Below are 22,781 nucleotides of genomic sequence, written 5' to 3'. Positions count from 1 at the left end.
CTGGTCATTATTACATTGCTGTTTGTTTGTTTTGAGCAAATTGGCTACTGTGTTGCCTGCATTACAATAATGTATTTAATTGACTATAAGGTACTTCAAGATGTCTGGAGGTCATTAAAGGTGCTTTATTAATGCAATTGGTCTCTTTTTTTACTACACTAACTCCTTGATCTGGAATTTTTGGATTCTGTCCCTGGTTGGAACATTAGCCAAATTTCTCTTCTTGCATTGCACTCCCTGCTGCTGACCAATCACACATCATCAGCAACAACCACAAAGAACTGTCTGATCTTTCCAATTTAAATAGAATATAGTCCGGTGGGAAAATATGTCTAATTGTTTGGCAGAGTTAAGGAGAGAACAGGAATGCAATGGAGCACTGCAGAGCTCAATGTGATTATCAAGCTGGAATATCAAAACTGCTTTATCATCTTGAAGAGAAACAAGCTCAGAAAGTAGGAGGAACCCTTAAATCAAAAAAGCAAACTAGGTCAGACAAATATGAATTGAGGATAATCCACGATAAATTGAGTTGCGAATTGAGCATCGCCTTAAAACATATTTTTTGAAAGTTGCTACCTGCTGCTTCTACTTGTTTCTATAGTTTCATAGTTTGAAAACATCGCTGTTCAAATAAAGAGTCTTTATCCTAATGTCAGATTCAAGATATCTATCCAGAATACTTGAAAAGAGATGTACTTTAAGCCTTCTTTTTCCAGCTATTTTGGCTTCAATTCAAGAAACATTCAGACCCCAAATAGGAGTTTTGCTGAATTGCCTAGTGACAGAAACAATAGTTAAGTACTTACTGTGCTCAATGAATGCTTTCTGACCCTGAGTGAATAATGTAGTCAGTCAGTTGGAACATCCAGAGCTGAGCACCAGTCTATGCAAAGAAGAATATTGATTCCTTTTTTTTAAAAAATTTGATGTGCATGAAGAAATCATAAACATTTTGAACAACAAATAAATGAAAATAATCCAAATTCAAAAATTTCAGGCTTTTGAGTAGAGTCAAAAGCAATCATTGTTAGGTTCTGATTCTGCTGCTAGGCATCATGGAGATTTCTAAGATAACAGAACATGTCCCAGACTGAAATATAGCTCCCAGACCCTGAAAGTACCGTTGCCAACCTGACGTATTTTATATGCACACTTTTTTAATGCACACACATGAATTTTACCAATTATACCACAATCATCCAGTGTTTAATCAATACCTAATATTGATAGATTTCTATTGATATTGTACATACTGATACTATTTAAACAAAGAGAATAAAGAAAGCAGGGAAGCTTACCAAAAAAGATAATCATGACACCATAGAACTATCAGTTAAGATTGCCATCTACTGGCAACTTTAGGAATTGCTTTTATCTTTTTGTACTAAAACCATGTCAGGACTGTGTCAAAAAAAAACTTCAGACACCACTTGAGCACAATAAATTTAGATTTAATTTAAACAGAAATGATGTTTTTGATAAGCTGTGAGGAAAGCCTTACATGCGTGATATAAATTTGTAATAAAACCTTGTGCTAGGGATAATCTCAGGACTGAATTAAAAATGAAATGGAGAGCAAAGAATAGTGGCCTTGTTAGATGGTACAGAATTAGATGTGCTCTGCCTTTTAATGATATTGGTGCCACATGAGTCATTTTCACTGTTTTGTATTCATTTTAAAATCACATTCTGCTTTGTAAGTCACTTAAGAAATTTACCTGGCCTGAAGTCGGATGCTTGGTGCAGTCTTTAGATTATTATTTAACTGATCATCAGCACTTTTCTTTTTTTACCCTGGTGGTGTTGTATAGACGAGACAGAAACCTCCTATCAAATTAGAAGGACATCTAATTTATTGGCAGTAAATTAATGGTAAATGAATGGCATACCTTGCTGATCCAATAGGGCCTGTGTGCATGCGGTGGGCACCTAATGGTCTCATGTGAAGAATGTTCCCGAATCCCTTATGATCGGCCTTTGAATTTTCAGCAGATGGCGATCAGTTGGTAGACTGCACCCTGTTCTCTTGGTGGTTGCAGGATGGACTCCTTCCTCCTACACCGGAGAATTTGCAGGACTATGGATCAGGTGCTCATCTCTATCAGTATAGCTGTGGAACCCACCATGATGCAGGACCTGATGGCCAATGTCATGGTTTCCATTGCACCACAAGCAGCTTCCATCAAGTGTCTGAGTGATGCAGTGGAAGCTCAGATTGCTGCCACTAGGGCTCTGGAGATTAGTGTTCAAAAGGGCCTCCAGCACTTCCCTGCAGTCCTTCAACTGTTCTCCAACAAACCATTAAGATTGTTGAAGCACCACTCTGAGAGAGTGACAGAGGCTCTGTGGAGTAAGAACCTGTTGTCCTCTCTCAGAATGGCAGCATTCCTGCTCCCACCACTGCCACTCTGCCAGTGCCCTTGCTGTTGTCTGTCTGTCAACCAACCCTGACTGCTGCAGCTTAGACCGAGATAGTGCAGTCTGAGGCCGAGACTTCTGGACCCAAACTATTTGAGGTTGCCCTTCAAGGCCAACTACAGTCTCCCAAGTTGAAACTCAGCAGCCTTCCACCAGCCAGGCTGCAGGTACTGGGGAAGTATATCACCAGAGCACTAGGAGAGGTAAAGGCACAAGCAAGGGGCGCTAAGAGAATGTAAAAAAAGGTGGGTAGTTTATTTTTTGTATGGATTATGTAATAATTGAATTTATAAAAAATTTTTAGAAGGTGCATTTCCTAGTTTTTTAATTTTTGCATGTGACGGGAAAGGATGATGTAATGGTCAGTAATAGAGGAAAGGTAAGGAGTGTGGGACTGGTAGTGAATGGAGAGGTTTGGTTGGGGTTACTGATACCACTCTTGAATTATTTGACTTCCTGGACCCCAGCCAGAAAGGGACTATGCTGTACCCTCCCTTCCTATTCATGCAGGATAGGAATGGCAGGTCAACATTCCTGGTTGTAGAGTTTTCAAAAAGGTTAGAGATGGGGATTTAAAAAAGGAGGGTTCACAGTACTGGTTAAAGAAACAATCACAGTCATGAGGAGCTAGAAAGAGCATAAAATGAAACCACATGGGTTGTACTAAGGAACAAAAATGGGGCAATTGCCTGGGAAGTGTACATATTGACCCCCAAAAATCAGAGAGAGATAGATGAGCAAATATTGTTATGGCACAGCAGATGATAAATGCTGAGTTGTTCAGCTCCCAGAGTGAAACTTGAAACAACTACCACAACTATTTTACAATTTGTATTTATTTTGAGATGCGTGCCTTGAATTCAGTAGTAATAAGAGCGAGTCTTACAGGTTTTTTACAAAACTAAATTAAACCTTTATTAATAAAATGATTTTAAACACATACATAGGTTTACAAATTACTACTATGATAATTCCTAGCTCCCCCAGTTAAGCTAACTCCCAATTACGCCTCCGTTAAGGCAACAGTAAGACACAGATTTTAAAAGGCCCAGCCAAAGTAACATGATGTCCTGAACAGTTGAATTCAAAGTGGGCTTTCTTCACTTCAGTTCATGTAGACAGCAACCTGAGGCTTTTCACACTTGTTAGATCTTAGAATGCCTTCCTCTTACACATAACTTCATCTCCTCTATACAGGTTTCTACCTTTTTAATGTAAATCCCATTGTCCCAATGTGTCTTTCTGTACTTCTGTACTTCTGTGGCAATAAGAATCTTTTATAGTACCAATTTTATCAGTAAGCTTTCGGAAAAATAAACACACTGTTTGGCTTCTTCTGGCCAAGTGTAACATTTCACCACCTCTTTTGAAATTCAAATTACTCTAGTTTATCTAAAAATGCAAATGTTCCCTTTACACCTCACGTTCTAAAACTTTAGCCATGTTTACCTAATTAGCATTTCAAACCCAGCTTCTCTTTTGATGTGCCAAAGCCTTCAGACCAGCTGTCTTTAATTCAATTAAGTCCCCTCCCCCACCACCCCCCACCCCACACACACACACACACACACAATTCCTATTTTACAATAAACTCCAATAACATTATGAAAATTGTTATATTTTCCTGACGATACCTAGTCAAATTGCTGAAAAGCACAGAGAAAAAAGGGCAGGAATAATCTGGCACTTCAGCTACCCTAATATTAATTGGGATAAATTCAGTGAAAATGGTCCAGATTGTGAATGATTCTTAAAATGTATTCTTAAAAATAATTCTTAAAATGCAAAAGTGTAAGGCACGAAAAAAACACACAGAATGTGAAAATGTAACGCAGGGAAAAAGCACACAGAACACATGGAAGTTCCAGCTCAATGATCCCTTATTCCACTGGCACCAAACATAAGTACATTTATGATAAATATTATCCTAAAGAAACAAACTGCCTACAGTGGATGACCGTTACTTGACATTCCAAAGCACAGAAAAACCAATGAAAGCTCAATTCCCTGTCTCAGATCAGCAAATGTTGTAGGTTTGTTTGTTAACAATGGGCGCAGGAATGCCTTGAGTTCAGCATAAGTGAAGAGTAGTGATCTTAACGTTTCTCTTTCATCTCCTATCTTCATCCTTCATAAAATGAGTTTGGACTTGAAACTGGACTTGAAGCACAGCGAGGAGACACAGCTGAAAGCTAGCATGCTCGTGCCACTGATGTTGCTAGTTCCCCCACAATCACATGAGCCAGATTTGCCACAGGCCACAACAATATTGCCAGCATTTTGGGGCTTCTCAGACCCACGGGGATTCCATGCTGTCCAGACCATCCTCCTTGATCATGAGCAACTGGAGGCCCACTTCAGTTCCCCTCACCAGTTCCCCTCACTGACACAATGGGCCTAATGGCCTCCTTTTGTGCCATAAATCATTCTATGTTTCAATATTTCCTCCACTCCTTCTTTCTCCTCCATCTAATGCTCCTGCCCCTCAGCTTCTCACCTGATAACTGGTGACAAGTGCTGCTCCTTCATAATTATGAGTTTGTACAGCGTGTACAAACATTTGAGGCTACCTCAAATCTTGATGTTTGCTCAGCTGAGTGCTGCAGGACTTCTACAGATTTGCCTAATCAGTGGAAGCATTGCGTGAGGATGCCGAAAGTGTACTCCATGATGTTTCTCATGACAACATGGCTCTCTTTGTAAAACTGCTATCACGTGTGCGTGGGTTCCGAAGCAGTGTTATGAGCCTCTTTGAGTGGATAACCCTTGTCGCCCAGTTAGCCAGCCTTTGACTTGTCGTGCTGGGTCAAAAATAACTGGCACAGAGGGCTGCTGCAGAATGAAGGAATTGTAACTATTGCCAGGATATCGGATGTTCACTTGCACGATACACACCTGTGGTTGCGCTCCTCTGCATGTTGAGAGAATGGAATTTCTCCTGATTCATGAAAATGGCTGATCTCACATAAGGTGCATGCAAAGCCATATGCTTGCAAACCTCTGTTCTCACTTCACTCCCTTATCTCTGGCAAAAGAAAATAAGCTGAAGCTGTCTCTCTGTGTATAAAGAGCGTCAATGAGATCCTTTATGCAATGACATCCTTTATTGTGCTGCAAACTGTGAGGCGGGAAGGAGGCAGATGCATAAAAGTACAAAATAAAAGGCAATCACCTTGGTAGCCACAGGCAATTCTGTTCTTGCCTACTTTGAGGTTGGCAGATATCAGTGATGACTCATCTCAAACATTCATCCTCACTGAAGCTGAGCCACAAGAATTGCTCCCTAAAGACAGTTAGTGGATATTGCCTCTTGCGGAGAGCCCTTCTACCTCCTCCTCCTTCCAGCAGCTTGTCATGCTCTGTGCAACCTCTCTTCATTTTCTCAGTCATGTTAAGTTCAAGAGGAAGGCCTATTAGCCTCCCTCCCCTCCCCCTTACCACCCCTACCTAACAGGTATCTGGAAGCAATATGTTTCAGCACAATTTTTTGAATGAACTAAAAGGTCTTCAGCACCAGCCAGCCCACTCCCTGTAAAGTTTTCAAACTTTAGACATGTATAGGAAAACTCCAAAAATGTGGATAATTGCACCAGCAGCTGAAACAAATAACCCAGAAATATGTGGATAAGTTATCAATGATCCTTTTGAATCATGATGGGGATGATTCTTCATACCTTTTTGTGTATTCAGGCTATGTGAGGTTAAGACAGGCCACGGGCTGGGGTGTGTTGTTAGAAAGTGGCAGCACTAGCATCAGTTTAGTTTTGCGCACTGATTGACATAATAACCTGTCTGTTCTGAATGTTGTCAGTTGCTGTTAAGTGCATGCACGTGCACAAACCCCCAGAGCCTTCCGCATCCCCTCCAACAACCCTCAGCACCCTTTCACTCGCCATCACTGATTCTTCCCCCTCCCACTCTAATGGCACCCACTGCCCCATTTAACTCTCACCACTCCTCCCTATCACCAATTCCCTGAGTATGCCCCCCAAATCTCCACAATTGACACTGCAGACCCTTCCCACTGAACCCCTTTTCTCCCCTTCCCCCTCCCATGCCCATTTACACCTGCACACCCTCCCCCGCCCAGTATGGCCCTTCCCACCCTCCCGTTCCATACCAGCTCACCTATTCGGTGACCCCCGCAGCTTCTCTCTGTTTCCCCTACCACCCCCAACCTCCCCCACCCCACTCTACGCCGCCACACCCGCCCCGCCTTTTTATTCCTCTCCTCCCCATCTAATCCCCCTCCCCACTCCACACATGCCGCTGAACAGTATATCCTGCAGTTGTCCACTTACAGGAAGAAGCTGCTGCTTGAAGATCCAAACTCTGGAAGAAGTTGTTGATTTAAGATCCAACTCCTGAAAGCTGCTGCGCTGAGAAGATCCAAGTGGTTGATGCTCCACCCAGACACTGCTGCACATGGTGCTCCAGGGAGGCCTCCATCCCGATCTCCACAGGCTGCCCCAGGCCTTCCTCATGTAAGTGCCGACATTTGCATGCCATGTTGGTCGTGACGTGTTCTGAACTTCTGAGAAAACCCGCTGGTGATGAGGAGGATTGGGCAGGGAGGGACAATTCTGGTCAGACCCTTTACCTGCATTCCATTAACAGGATGCAAAATGGTTTCACGCTAGCCTCTGACGGGAATGGCGGCCCGGCATGGCGGGCGGGAGTGCACCTTCATGCAATCATTTTACCTCGGCGGGAAACCGACTTTTTGGCTCTCACCGCATTGTCCGCCCCCCCGCCCAGCATTAAACCCGCCATGGGGAAAATTACACATATTGTGTACGATTTTGTGAACATTTATGAAAATAAAATTTCCATGAGTATGATTTTTATTCTATGGTCTAAAAGTATACATTTGCCTTCCTATTTTAAATGAACAGAGTACTTAGCAACAAATGTGAATGCAATAGATTGGATGCTTTCTCAATATTTATCACCCATTCAAAGAGCGAATGGTTAAATACGAAAGAAAGTAATCATGAATTTATATCATGAAGAATCTTGTACCTATGCCATCCCAGACATATCATTCATCAGGGAAGCCCTTAACCTGTGGCAAAAATCAAGGTTAGATCAAATAGCTACTTAGCGGTTAGATTACTAGTCAAATATCCAATTAAATAAAGATGAAAATAAGGCCTTGCCAGCATCCTCAGAAGCAATGAGGAATGAATAGCCAACAGAGTAACTCAGCAATAGGGTACTTAAGGGCAGCAGTAGTCATTCAGCCCCTGGAGCCTGTAGCACCATTCAATTAAATCATGGCTGATCGTATCTTGACAGCACCTTCCTGCTTTGGTTCTCTAACCTTTAATGCATTCACTGGACAAAAATACATCAATCTCAATTTTGAAATCCTTATTGATTTAGCCTTAGCAGTGTTTTGGGGGGAAGAGAGTTTCAGATTTTTTCATTCATTCATTTGCAATAACTTGAAATCCCCCAATTGTTTCCAAAGCTATCACTGGCCACAGAATCAAATACTCACTCAATCACTTACCATCCTGACTTGGACATGTGTTATTGGCTCTTCGTCATCAATATTCTTGGAATTTCCTAATTATCACCACCCTGGCAGTGCCAACATCATAAGGAATGCAACAGTTCATGGCAAAGACCCTCCACCACCTTCTCACAGCAATATGGGCAATAAGGGCAACTTTGCCAGTGTCACCCACATGCCGAGAACAAACTTTTAAAAACTAATGATTTTTTCAGACTTTTTTCAGCCACCATTTTATTTCTCTATTCAGATGAGTGAGTAAATCTAATAACATTTTTATGATCAGCACTATTTTAGTGCTGGGTTTATCCTATTTATTTTAAATGGGCCAATGCTAAAATATACTGATCATGAAGTCTAATCTAACAAACACATAAAATAAACCTCTAATTTAGAAATATATATATATTTAACGTACCCATAAAATTGATTAGTGTTAGAAATATTTGCAAGAGGTTTCTTCCACATAGCCTGTCTTTCTAATGGGAACCTGGAATTTGAGAGAGCTATTTCCTTTATTGGGGATTTCCATTGCTGTGGAGCAGACCCTGCTCCTGCATAACTAAAGTGTCACATGGCAAGTAGGCAAAACATTTACAATCAATGAAAAACTTCAAAAATATTTATTTTTAAAGTATTTTTAGCTTTTGGGGAGGGAGGAAAGGGGAATAAAAATACTAAGCACTTTCATCAAATGCTGCTAACCAGCCACAAGAGATAGAGCACTTAGGTACGTGTACCATGGACTGCAGCGGTTCAAAAAGGCAGCTCACCACCACCTTCTCAAGAGCAATTAGGGATGGGCAATAAATGCTGGCCCAGCCAGCGACACCCACATCCTGTGAAAGAATTTTTAAAAAGACACAAATAAATATTTTATGACGTAAATAACTGAGGAGAGGTTTTGGTGGGAAATTAACAGACAAAGTCAAAGGCAATATAAGGTGTGTGTGTGGAGTAAAACGTAACTTATAGGCCAGAATTTTCTCGTTGGCATGCAGGGGTGGGCCCCAAACACCAGCGCGTAAAATAACACGCGGTGATGTTGGGCAACGGTCCTGATGTCACTGCGCGCCATCGCGATATTCAAGTGGGTGGGTGCACGATGTTCTCGGATGCACGCCCGCCATTAACTAATCACCCAGTTAAGGCCTTTGAGGCAGCAGTTGTCTGCAATTTTTCAGGGCCCGTGTGATCTTCAGGATGTCGCATAGGTGCAGCCAGCAGGAGGGTAGGAGACATTTGTATAAACCTCATCCACGGGTGGGATAAGAAGGGTGAGTGGGGTCGCAAACGGTATCTGTTAGATATTTAATTGTGAAAGTTACTGCCACTTGCCTGTTTGAGCAGGAATAGTTCAAAACACATACCAGCTGCTTGGACAGGAGTAAAAGCCTTCAGGTCAGGACTCTACAGTAAGATCATTTTTGGGACCTGCAGATTTCAGGAAGCCTTCCCTTAGCCTGGGAATGGGAGTTGTGCTCTCCACTGGAGGCACCTCCTCTGAGGAGGAAGGGAGGGCCAGAAGGGGGAGGAGGCCAGGAGTCCACATTCAGCTTCTAGGGGAGTTACCTTTGGTAGGAGAGGCGCAGGCACAAGGGGTGCAGGGCCAACAGGAAGCCCAAGGCAGAAGGTGCCGCAGAAGATGCCACTATCCTGCTGTCAGGGTTTACAGGTGGCGAAGCAGCTACCTCAATATGTCTGAGGTGCAGTGCCGAAGGAGGTTCCATCTCTCAAGGGAGACAGCCACCTCCATTTGGCTGATGATAGGCCCTGAGATCTCCGCAAACTGTGTGGGCAGGGACCCCATGCCAGTGGCTCTAAAGGTCACAGCTGCCTTCAAATTCTACACCTCCGGCTCTTTCCATGGGTCAGAGGGTGATCTTTGCGGCGTCTCCCAATCAGCTGTCCACAATTGTGTCAAGCAGGTCACAGATGCTGTATTCAGGCCAGAGGCTTCGCGGCCATTGCTGGATTCCCCCCCGTCCAGGGTACAATAGGCTGCACACATGTGGCCATCAAGGCGCCAGCAGGTGAGCCCGGTGCCTTTGTCAACAGGAAGGGCTTCCACTCCATGAACGTGCAGATAGTGTGTGATCACAGGATGCAGATTCTGCAAGTCTGTGCAAGGTACCCAGGCAGCTCCCATGACGCTTACATACTCAGGCATTCCCAGGTGCCGAGGCTCTTCAGTGCTCCAGCCCGGCTGGATGGATGGCTGCTGAGTAACAACGGCTATCCCCTCAGAAGGTGGCTCATGATGCCTCTCTGCCATCCAAGAATAGAGGTTGAACAGCGGTACAATAGGAACCACGCCTCCACAAGGGCTGCGGTGGAGGGAACCATCGGTCTTCTCAAACTGCGCTCCCGATGCCTGGACCGTTCGGGGGGCGCACTCCAATACCATCCAGATCATGTGTCGCTGATAGTGGTTGCATGCTGCACTCTCCACAATCTGGCGCTGGAAAGGGGCGACGCAGTGGATGAGGAAGATGTAGGCGCAGGTGCTCTGGCTGCACACGATGAGTCCAGCAGTGAGTCCGAGGATGAGCACACACAGGAGAACACTGAGTGTGTAGACGCTGACCCAGGCATCCTCCAGGGAGGCAGGGACACTAGGAGGCTTTAACCCCAAGAACCTTCAGCTAGCCCACCACAGATGGACCTTCAACACACGCCAGGGTTGCAGGCTCCATACTCGATACCTGAGTGCTAAATCTGCCTGGATAGGAACATTAACTAAGGCCCTTGTCAATGAAGCTCAATGTCAAACAACTAATTCATATCATCATGGGTCCACCTGCAGAAGTAAGGAATCACCCTGAGCCATGGTTACACACCAAAATTTAATGAGATTACAAAATTAACTTCAGAGACCAAAAAAGATAGGTTCTGCACATCACACCAAGTCTTCAATGAACTAATATGGGGCAGAGAATGTTGCAATTTTAACGGGCAGAGCTTCAAATAAGCCTGCAAAAGCTGCTACAGCAGCATTCATCCCAGGTATTATAGCAGGAGGAAGGTCAAAGTGATATTGTCAAAATGTCCACAAAATTCCCCACTTTATATCGGGATACAGCTGACCTGCTATCCAGATTCAAAATGTTTGAAGAGCTTGCAGGGCTATGGTTTCTTGATTCAGGTGTGTCTGAACCAAATAAGCAAACCATAAAAATTTGCACAGCAGTTAGAATGAAGATCTACACAGGCTGAACACATCAGAATTAACAGCAGCAGAGCTAAAGGATCCTCAAAAGATGTGGACTACATTGGAAGACCAGTTCAGAATCAGATTAAACTTCCACATTCATTGACTAAGAACCCATGTCACTTCAACAACAGTTTACAGAATCCATAGACCACTGCTTCAGCAGATGCAGAGAAAAGGGTACATACTGTGATTTTTCAGATGCAAAACATGAAGACAGAATTGTTGGTGATCATATCCACTCCCATGGAAGCATTCCAAAGGATCTACTAGACAAGCCCAAAGCACATATCATGGAAGAACTACTCAAGCATGGACACAAGTACGAAGCAATCCTTGCAGGTCTCCAAAGTTTTCAGGTCCTAAGTACAACTCCAATTGTTGACGCACTCTCAAAAACACATAAGCCTAGTAGGCCATGTGGGAATGTGGCCTTCTGCATGCACCAAGGAAATCTCAGCTTTCCAACAATTCTGCAAAACATGTGGTAGAAAGGGCCTTTAGCAGTAGGAGTGCACTAGAGCAAAGGCTGACGCAGCTTCAAAGAGCCGTGCACTGATCCAAATGGACCGTACACAACAGATACTTTCAAACAATAAGAATGATCATCCAGTGTCCTGTCAGAAACATTAAAATGAGGTGATTGACAAACCAGGAAATGATGGTGATATGCACGATGAGACAAAGAACAATGAGCATATGTTTCTCACTGTCAATCTCACAGTCTGAAGTGCTTGCCAAGATTCAAATTAACCTTTTTTATTCATACATGGGATGCGGGCATCACTGACTTGGCTAGCATTTATTGCCCATCCCTAGTTGCATTTGAAAAGGGGGTGATGAGCTGCCTTCTTGAACCACTGCAGTTCATGTGGTGTAGATACACCCACAATGCTGTTAGGGAGGGAAACTTTGTAGCAATTTGATACAACGGAGTGGCTTGCTAGGCTACTTTAGAGGGCATTTTAAAAGCCAACCACTTTGCTGTGGGTCTGAAGTCACATGTGGGCCAAACTTGGTAAGGGCAACAGGTTTCCTTCCCAAAAAGACCATAGTGAACCAGGTAAGATTTTACAACAATCAGCAATGGTTTCATGCTCATCATTAGACTTTTAATTCCAGATGTTTTATTGAATTCAAATTTCACCAGCTGCTGTGGTGGGATTCAAACCCTGATCCCCAGGGCGTTACCCTGGGTCCCTATTACTAGTCCAGTGACAATACCACTATGCCACCACCTGCCCTAAGAAAGTTGGTAGCTACTCGTTATTGGCCAATATTGACACAGGGGCATGTGCAAAACACTACCCCTGTGAATTCTGAAAGACATGTAACCACAAACATGGAAGGCCAGGGCTTCTGCGAAACTTTCAGCGTACAACGGTTCAGTTATTCCATGTGCAGTATCGATAGCCCTGAAGTGCAAGTATAATCAATCTTTCTGGGTGTCACAGATGCTCTACATCATGGAGACTAAAGGCCCAGCAATCACAGGTCTACGAACATGCCGTGACCTCACACTAGTAACAATCCATGAAATTAGTCAGACATCACAAGGCAAATCAACCTTATAAACTATTCCTATCACCTCAGTTCATGATGTAACATCGAACTATCCAAAATATTTCACAAAATTTGTAATTTCAAGGCAGTTGCAATATTTTATAGTTGCAAGAGCGGGTCAGAGACTATGGATCCTGTGGCGAGTAACTCACCTCCTGACTCCCCAAAGCCTGTCCACCATTTACAAGGCACAGGTCAGGAGTGTGATGGAATACTCCCCACTTGCCTGGATGAGTGCAGCTCCAACAGCCTCAAGAAGCTTGACACCATCCAGGACAAAGCAGCCATTTGATTGGCACCGCATCCACAAATGGTCAGTCCCTCCACCACTGATGCAAAGTGACAACAGTGTGTACCATCTACAAGATGCACTGCAGGAACTCATCAAGGTTCCATAGACAGCACCTTCCAAACCCAGAGCCAACACCATCTAGAAGGACAAGGGCAGCAGGCACATGGGAACAACATCACCTGGAAGTTCCCCTCCAAGCCACTCACCATCCTGGCTTGGAAATATATCACCATTCCTTTACTATCGCTGGGTCAAAATCCTGGAGCTCCCTGCCTAACAACACTGTGGGTGTACCTACACCACATGGGCTGCAATGATTCAAGAAGGCAGCTCACCACCACCTTCTCAAGGGCAACTAGGGATGGGCAATAAATGCTGGCCTAGACAGTGGCACCCACATCCCATGAACAAATAAAAATAATGTCCATCAGAATGATGAAAGTATAATAATTTTCATAATTTTTTATGGTTTATTGTGATGTAGGCTTATGGGGGGTAAGTATAGCCAGGTGTGTGTGTGATTTAATTACATTTGGAGCCAAGTAGACTGCAAGTTTGAAATAATCAAAATAAGTTAGGTGCTTGACGTGCTAATGAGTAAACATGGATGCCGGCTTAGCATATAAGGTGTGAAGGGAATTTGCATTTTTAGATAAATGAAGAGATTTGGATTTCAAAGGGATCTTAGTCTGATTACAACTTGCCAGATAAGCAGGGCTAAGGAATGTGTTTATTTTTCTCAAAGGTTACTGACAGAATATTGGCAACATGAACATTTTTATATTATGAGGAAGATACAGTTTCAAAGACATATGGAGCAACAGAATTTACATATTAAAAAGCGGGAAGTATATATAAAGGAGAATGAAAGGCTATGGCCAGAATTTTCAAGCCGGTGTGCAGGGACGGGCCCGACATGCCGACACATAAAATGACGCGTGTGACGTCCCACGCGTCATTCAGGTCCTCTGGCGTGTGCCTGCTGAAATGTCAAAGGCCTGTTAAGGCCATTAATAAACCAATTAAACTAATTCTCAATGCTTAAGGTTGGTGGACACTGTCACATGAGGGGACATGTCTAAATAATTTTACTCTTTCTTTATTTCAAACTTTCAATATGAACTTAGGCCAGGATTTGCCCGTCAGCAAGCAGGGGGCGGGGCCCGCTCGCAGACACATAAAATGATGCGCGGTGATGTCGGGCGTCGAACTCCCGACGTCACCGCGCCCCATTTAAATTTTCAGGTAGGTGGGGGCTCAGCAAAATCAGCTGTGCGCCTGCCGACCTGTCAATGGCGGGCAGGCCAGGAGCCCTGGCGGGCTATAGAAAAAGCATGAAACTTCATCCAAGGGCAGGATGAGGCTTCATGTAGGTTTTTAAAAATTTAATTAAAATGTTTTTAAAAGTTATGGACATGTCCCAACTCATGTGACAGTGTCGACAGTGACGACATGTCAGGGAATTTTTTTTTTCTATTTTTAAAAAGTTTTTAACGTACAGCCGCATAGCGCTTCCTTGCGGACGTCATGCTGAGCGAGCCTTAATTGGCCTGCCCACGTAAAATGGTGGCGTGCCCCCGATTGGGGGTGTCAATCAGAGGCGCGCCTCCGCGCCAGCTCTTCAACTTCCCCCCTGACAGGGGGAGAATTCTGCCCTTAATCTTCCTGAGGTAACTCCATGCCTCAGGGAGATTTCTGCATTCTTTCACGCACATGTGCGAAAGAGCACAGGCCCCAACTCTCCCTCCTCCCCTCGCTCGCACAGGTAGCACTGAACACTACTGGACACGTGTCACACTGGGCGGGCATTAATGGCTCCGTGCCCGCCCGTGCCTGTTCCCGACCGCCCCACCCAACAGGCAGAAAATTCTGCCCTATGTGTCAGAAGGCCATGTAAGATCTAACAGGAGTGTGTGAAATAACCTGAATGAAGCCTCTAACATTTATACATAAAGTCTGCTATAGAATGAAACTGAAGTTAGGGAAAAGCCATTTCGAATTCCACTATCAAGTAGTTATTGTGTTAACTTGCTGCTTCTGTTTTAAATCTAAAATCTATTTTAGACCGTTGCCTTAAAGCAACTGTAACTGGGAGTCAGGTTCATTAAGAATTTTAGGAGTTCTTATAGTAGTAGGTAATTGTAGTCTTATGTATGTGCTTGAAATCTTTTATATTTGTTACTAAGTATTTTAAATTAATTTTTTAAATCTCTAAAGGTCATTGTGGACTTATTACTTCTGAATTCAGTACGCATATCTCATAATAAATACAAATTGCAAAACCATTGCGATAGTGTGACTAAGTTTCCCTTGTGGAGTTGGTCCGCCTGGCACACATCATCTGCCACGTCATAACAGTTAGTTGATCTGGTACATTGTGCGCAACACAAATACTAGCAGCTACAAGAAGATACAGTGAAAGATTTTACAATGCAGAAACTGTGGAAAACTATCACAAAAGGATGGCCTGATTCAATTCAGCATGTCCATTAATATGTGAGACTATTTCGCCTTACTGGGACAAGCTAGGCATCCCCTAGGGAGTCATTTTTAAAGGCAGACAGATCATCATACCAGAACCTTTGAGACCCTGATGTTCTTCAACAAATTCATCACTCACACATGGGCACAGATCAGACAAGAAGACTCACCAGAGAGACAGCCTATTGGCAGGGTATGAAGAATGACATTGAAATTGTTGTCAAGAAATCCAAGGCATGCCAAGAGCACATGCCAAGTCAGCACAAGGAACTATTGATTATACATGGAATTCATACCAATCCTTGGTCCAAATTCACATCAGACCTTTTCCATGCCCATGGCACTGACTTCATCATCGTCGTTGACTACTTTTAGCAAGTACCTCATTATTCAACAATTGCACAATACAACAAGCACAACTGTCGCGCACACTCTAAGTGCTACTTTCAATTTAATTGGTGTGCCTAGAGGAACCATTATGGACAATGGCCTGCAATTTATTGGTAAGCCATTTCAGGCTAAGTGTGAGAAGTAGAATATCGATGAAACTACTTCTTCTCCTCATTACCCTAGGTATAATGGTCTACCCGACTAAATGATTCACATGGTAAAATCACTAATTTTCAAGTGTAGACAGACCAAGCAAGGTCTACACATTGAAATGTTACATCTTAGAGCGACACCTTTAATTGCAACTATTCCATCACCAACAGAGGTCATGTTCAGCAGACCAATGCACACCAATTTATCTCCTCTTACCCATTCTACTCTCTCAGAAACTAGAGATAAACTTTTTAAACTGCAAGAGAAGATGACAAACGTGCACAATAAAAATGTGGATACAGAATTGCCAAGTTTAGAGATGGGACAACAAGTTCGCATCCAGGATCCCACAGAAGGTATGTGGCAAACAGACAAGGTGACAAGGATTTGTTCAGAAACAAAGTCCTATGAAGTCATCAACACAAAGGAACAATCATGAAGCATAACCGAGGACAAAGCAGATCCATTCCAGATCCTCAACCACTATGCAGTCCAATTGCATCTAGGACCAGGTCCCAAATGTAAATAGGATCAACTTCCAAGAATGGCAATCCTACAGATCACTGTAAGCAATTGGACAAACCTCCAGATAAGGTTACCATAAGAAGATCTACGCATACCAGCAGATTACCTTTATGTTTTAGAGACTCATAGATTCATCAGTTCTATATACTTATGTAATGCTAACTAAACATGAACATGTATTGTAAATAGCTATACTCCTTTGGGAGGGGGGAAAGTATATTTAAAAAGAAAGTGGGATGTTGTAATATGCCTTTAAGGGATTGCAGCATGATATTACTAAAAGGAAGTGTGTCATGCGATCCAGTTTTAGTTTCATTTTTGCTTGTAAGCAGAGCACACATGGCGCTGCTGCTGATGTGTCTTTAAGCTTTATACCTATCTATAGCTGTTCTCATGTGCTTAGTCTTAATAAATTAACCCACCATGTGTTATGCAATTCCTTGTGAGCGATTGGTGCCTTTATATCATTATGATAACATGACAGTAATTATCTGAGTGGTTGGCTAGTCTGACAACAAGAAGCTTCTGGCACCTGCAAAGAAAATGGACAAACCAGCTCTACAAAGACAATTCAGAGCTGAAGCCCCAGTAAGAAATGTCTTCTCTGTTGGGGCTGTTGGGAACTTGCAGTTCTGTGTAATTGATGACAGAGGTTGTTTTGACGTCTTCTGCTATTTTGAGATAGGTTCAGGGCAACATGGGCATCTTTGCTGGGAAGAGAGAAAGACTGGTTATGGATGAGGTATATGATTTCAAAGATTTGTCTGCCGCCATACCCTAATGGTTTCAGAATCATGTCTATAACAGAAGTCGGATTCCTGCAGGCCCATGGAGTGGTGTGTCTGTCGCCCGTAGCCAGAGGTCTCTCAGTCATGGATCCTTGTCCAAGAGGACTGTAACACTGGCTCTCGAACGCAATTTAAAATTTGAGAGATGACCATTAACCAAAATGTCCGTGTTTCAGAAAAAAATCCTTGATCTTTGACCTCGTCCTAGAATCATGGCTATGTTTCCTCTTGGTTGCAATTAAATCACTGAGCTGAGACTGCCGGATATTGATCACGCCTGCGGGGGTGTTTGGCTGCACAGCACTGGCATGGTTGCCCACCCTCTAGTGGTCAGTTAGGGTATTGCTTCCCTTAGCCTGGAGTGTCCCTGCTCCTCTGCTGTTTTACTAGCAGGACAGTGGGGATTGCCCTGTAAATGGCTTGTTTTTACCCCTTAAGGTGGATCTGTGCTGTAAGCGGATTTCAGATTGCCTGACAATCTGAATGGCCTTTTCAAGGGTCAAATCTTCCTCAGTTTGAAACATGCCTGAGAGTGATCATCTGCCACTCCTACAACAATTCTGTTCCTGATTAATACTAATTCCAGGTCACCATAGTCACAGCCTTCAGTCATTCTATATAGCTCATTAATGAAGCAATCAACAGGTTCTCATAGCTGTTGAATATGTTTGTTAAACATTGCTCTTTCAAGGGTCTTGTTACTGCTCAGATTAAAATATGTGCCTGTTACAATCCGCAGCTGAGATTACCTCTGGACAAGCCAGATCCCAGGGTGGAACCCAGCCTGATAGATCCTAACTTTTATTTGTTTGTTTAAATATGTGGAGAACGGCTACTGAACAGAGTCACCGGAGTCAGCTAATGAACTTCTAACAAAAGCATAAAACATTTATTAAACAAGAAAAGATAAACTGTATTACAATACTCCTTCACCTACAACTAATCCTTTACAGATAAATATAGATTTGTAAGGGCAACACAAAGCACAAAAGCTATCTTATACTTTAATGTATGCAGTAAGTGCCCAGTCCATGTAAACCTAAGGTACCCTGTGGGCAGACACACCACACTCTGACCTCAAGTGACAGATACCACCTCAAATAGATGCTATGGATCTCTCCTCAACTCCCCCCAGGGGCTTGTTACAGTATAAGCCAACCAGTCTCACTGAATTCTGCCCTTCACATGAGGGTTTCCAATCTCCACTCTCCAAGACCTCACCTTGGAATATTCTCCCAAACTGACGTTTTCCCTTAGACACCTTCCATAAGGGTTCACCTCCAGGGTTTCGAACTCTCCTTCTGACGTTCCTCTTCCCTGGGTCACCACATACATTCAAGCTGCCTTCCATGCACTCTCTCTCACCAACTCAGCCTTAACAGTACACCACTGCTTCACGTGCCCAAGGCAAAGAATTACAGATCTTCAGCTTTCTTTTCGAACCTGCTTGCTTCTTGCAAGCTGTTCTCACTTTAAATCTGCTTTCTGCAGCTTTTGTCTCTTTAAACCAGAAGCTTGGAGCCTTTCTCTCTGCCCCTCACTCTTAACTTCAATTAACAGGACTTTTTCCCAGGTTGCTGTCCTTCCTTTGACTACAACGTCTCCTTTGGACTTCCCCCTCTTTCATTTTCCTAGATTTTTGGAGTTTTTCTTTACTTGGGACCTTTTTATTCTTTTGGGAAATCTGCAGTTCCCTCATCCAGTGTCTCTCTGGGGTCCTGGCTTCAACTGAACTTAAAACTGCTGTTTCTTTAATTCTGTGTATATGTTGTCTATGGGAGGAAACAGCCTATCCCTGTTGCTAGGCAACAGCACTATTCTTTCTACGCTTGGGTGTTAACTTTTGCTTCATAGAGATCATAAACGTCTCATTAGAAATGCATGCAGCCTTTTAAAGTGAAATTAAAACTCCATTTGACCTTTCTTAACACACAGATACAGAAATACAAATCAAACTTAAACTTCAAAGCTAAAACTCATTCCTAACACCCACAAATACAAATATAACTTACTTAGAACTATTTCTAATTCCTAACAGTGTCAAATGATTTTAAAACTTCATCAAATTTTGCTAAGGATTCATTGATTCCTTGTCTAGCTATTATATCATCGGCTATTGGGCCTACTGAACAAAGCAATGTGTTAACCTGTTCAGCTTCTGTCTTTTTGTCTAGACCTGAAGCAATCGTAAAGCTATGGAATCACTTTCTCCAAAGTCCCTAATTTTGTGACTGGCCTGGGCCTTGGATGAGTCGAAACTGGTCTGGTAAGTTAGATTTTTGATCCATGGTCATTTATAATTAAAAGTGTGTACAGCTCTAAATGCTGTCAGGAAATCCAAGATAGCACTGCAGTATGCTTCTTCTCAACGAGGTTTCCCATGCTTGTCAGTTTTGGCAGGCTTCTGCAGTAATGCCATTCGCAATTACTGTGTTTTAAGATTTTCAGCAGCAATTCCCTAGAATGATCTTCTTTGAGTCTTTCCTGCAGTATCCAAGTATTTTCAGATTGTGGAACCATTGATTCCCAGCTTTTCCTGGGTCTTTCAACTGCCAATTATTTGTTATTGAATTTAATTTTTTTTTAGAAGCAAGCTCAGCTGCCATGTTGTCTGGTGATGACTCCGAACCTGGGGCTGATCGTGATGCTTTTTAAAACAGCAATTCTGACTGCTGCTGACTTAAAAGCTTTTTTAAACTTGTTCTGGCCAAGAACTTATGTTTTTTAGTTGACCCCTGATAGGTCTCCTGACTCTGCATTCTCTGGGTATTGAAGCCAGACGTCCATGGGACTCAAACGAGTCTTTCATTGCAGTGTGGAATTTAATTTCTGCCTTCTACTTCTAATCTTGCTTTGGGGCTTTTCTTTGGCGATCTCCTTCTGCACGTTCACTTCTGGTACTTTTCATCAGGTCAGAGTGCTGCTCTTTTAATCTTCCAGGTTTTAAATTTCTCCTCCAGTCTCTGTGAGGTTCTGGGTTGTTCTGATCACAGCCACCATGTTGTGTGTACTTCAGTAGGCCTCACAAAATGGCTCTGAGTCTTGTATAGATTAACAGTAAGCGCTTATTAACTACTAGTAACGAGATACACATATACAGTATAAGGTGAAACTAGGGGCTGTCTCCATGCTTGCCTCTATGCCTCCCTCTGTCCAGTACTAGACTGCCCCCTAGACTCAGGTCATGTGTCCCCCAGTCCCACTTTAACCCTTTCTGTGCCAGATCTTTATACTACAAGGGACACTTGAATTTAGCATTTCTGCCGTCAGAGTCAACAGAATGCATAGGTATTCACAGGTGAAGTTCTTCCAACCTGTTCCAATGCAAAGAATGGCATCAGGAATGGTGCTACCTGCTGCCAAGGCAATGTCTCTCTATAGAGGCTGGAGGGTATTGGAGGCAAGCTGAGTGGTGTCTGAGGGAGGGCTCTTGCTCATGGCTGAACCCAACTCGCTCCAATCCCTCCTCCTCCTTGTCAGGACGATAGCCAGTCGCAAGGCAGGGTTGCCTGGAGTCTGCATCACCTGGGCCTCAGCGGATCTGCAGTAAACAATCTATGAGCATATACTTTTCAGATTTTCCTCTATCTCTGGCCCATCAGTGTTAAGCCCTGTGCCTGGCTTCCATCTAGACATGGTACGCCACCCAACCCCTTCCAAGTGAAGGACATCCTGGAGGAACAGAAATGAGTGTTCCTCCCATTCATACATGACTGTGTATGGAGATGACAGCCATGAGCGAGAACCCTCCTTCAGACACTATTCAGCTTACCTCCATTACTCTCGGGACACTATAGAGAGACCATTGCCTTGGCAGCAGAGAAAGGCTTACAACATGAGCCCTTGTCAGCCATGACCATTCACTCGGTAGGATAGAGGTTTGGAGTCAGGAGTTTGCTGTCATCCACCAGCTGTGCCCCTTGGAGGCATCCACCTCCCTCCCACCCGGTCCCTGACAACATCAGTTGGCAAATCACACAGAATGAATGGCAGCTCCAGTCCTTGCTGGGATCCCAATGTTATGAGACCCATGGGTCAGGTAGCAAACCTGCTGATGTGTGGACTTCACCATAGAGAGAACACAATTGAGAATATTTCTCATCCAGTTGCCTCATGATCATTAGGGTGTCCCTATAATCGGCCAATTGTGTTCACCTTGAGCTCCAACCACCTGAAAAGACCCTCCTCCCACTTTGAGGGATCACAGTTTCAGAGCAGTTACATTGTATAGCAGAGAATACAATAGTGCATGCCACATTCTAGACTCGCTCCAACACCTTCTACCCACACCCTGTCATCCATCTAATTCCCTCCAACACCCTTGACCCACCCAATATAACAATTCCTCTCCCCTCTGCCACACTTGAATGTTCTCCCAATAGCCTTTCACCTATAACCATCATCCTCCACATGCCTTCTCTCCCCTATGAGCCTATACCCATTACCGTCCCCATGCCCACCCTGACCACGACCCTGACCCCTCCCATTATCCAAGCCACCTGCTTCATTTGTTTCTATGACCCCCACCATGAAACCTTCAGCTACCTAACTGTTATCCTAGACCTGCCACCCTACCACATCCCACTCCCCCCTCTCACTGTGACTCCCCTGCCTAGTACCCTCAGTAAGGGAGGATCTCAGATCAGAAGAACAATGTGTGGAATCTGTTTGGGTGGAGCTAAGAAACAGCAAAGGGCAGCAGACATTGGCTGGAGTTATTTATAGGCCACCAAACAGTAGTGCTAATGTGGGGCATGGTATTAATCAGGAGATGAGAGAAGCATGTAGCATGGGCAATACAGTAATCATGGGTGACTTCAATCTGCATATAGACTGGGTAAACCAATTGAGCACTAATGCTGTGGAAGACAAGTTTCTAGAGTGTGTTATAGATGGTTTCCTAGAGCAGTATGATGAGGAGCTGACTAGAGGACAGGCTATTTTAGATCTAGTATTATGTAATGATATAGGGTTAATTAATAATATTGTTGTTAAAGAACCTTTAGGGATGAGTGACCACAATATGATATCATTTTGCATCATGTTTGAAAGTGAGGTAGTTCACTCTGAAGCAAGGGTCTTAAAGTTGAATAAAGAAAATTATGAAGGCATGAGGGACAAATTGGCTGAGGTGGATTAGGAAAATATATTAAAAGGTGTCACTGTACATAGGCAATGAATAGTCTTCAAGGTGCAAAAGCCCAAAAATAGGCCAGTCAGCCATGGCTGACAAAGGAAGTTAAGGATTGTATAAGATTAAAAGAAAAGGCCTATAAAGTTGCCAGAAGTAGGAGTAAATCTGAGGATTGGGGAGGTTTTAGAATATAGCAAAGGAAGACCAAGAAACTGGTAAAGAAAGGGAGAATAGAATATGAATGCAATCCAGCAAAAAACATTAAAACAGATTGTAAAAACTTCTATAGGTATGTCAAAAGGAAA

This window comes from Cetorhinus maximus, chromosome 8 (assembly GCF_964194155.1).
Source record: "Cetorhinus maximus chromosome 8, sCetMax3.hap1.1, whole genome shotgun sequence".
In the NCBI taxonomy this organism is placed as follows: domain Eukaryota; kingdom Metazoa; phylum Chordata; class Chondrichthyes; order Lamniformes; family Cetorhinidae; genus Cetorhinus; species Cetorhinus maximus.
This window is presented reverse-complemented; position numbering follows the sequence as displayed.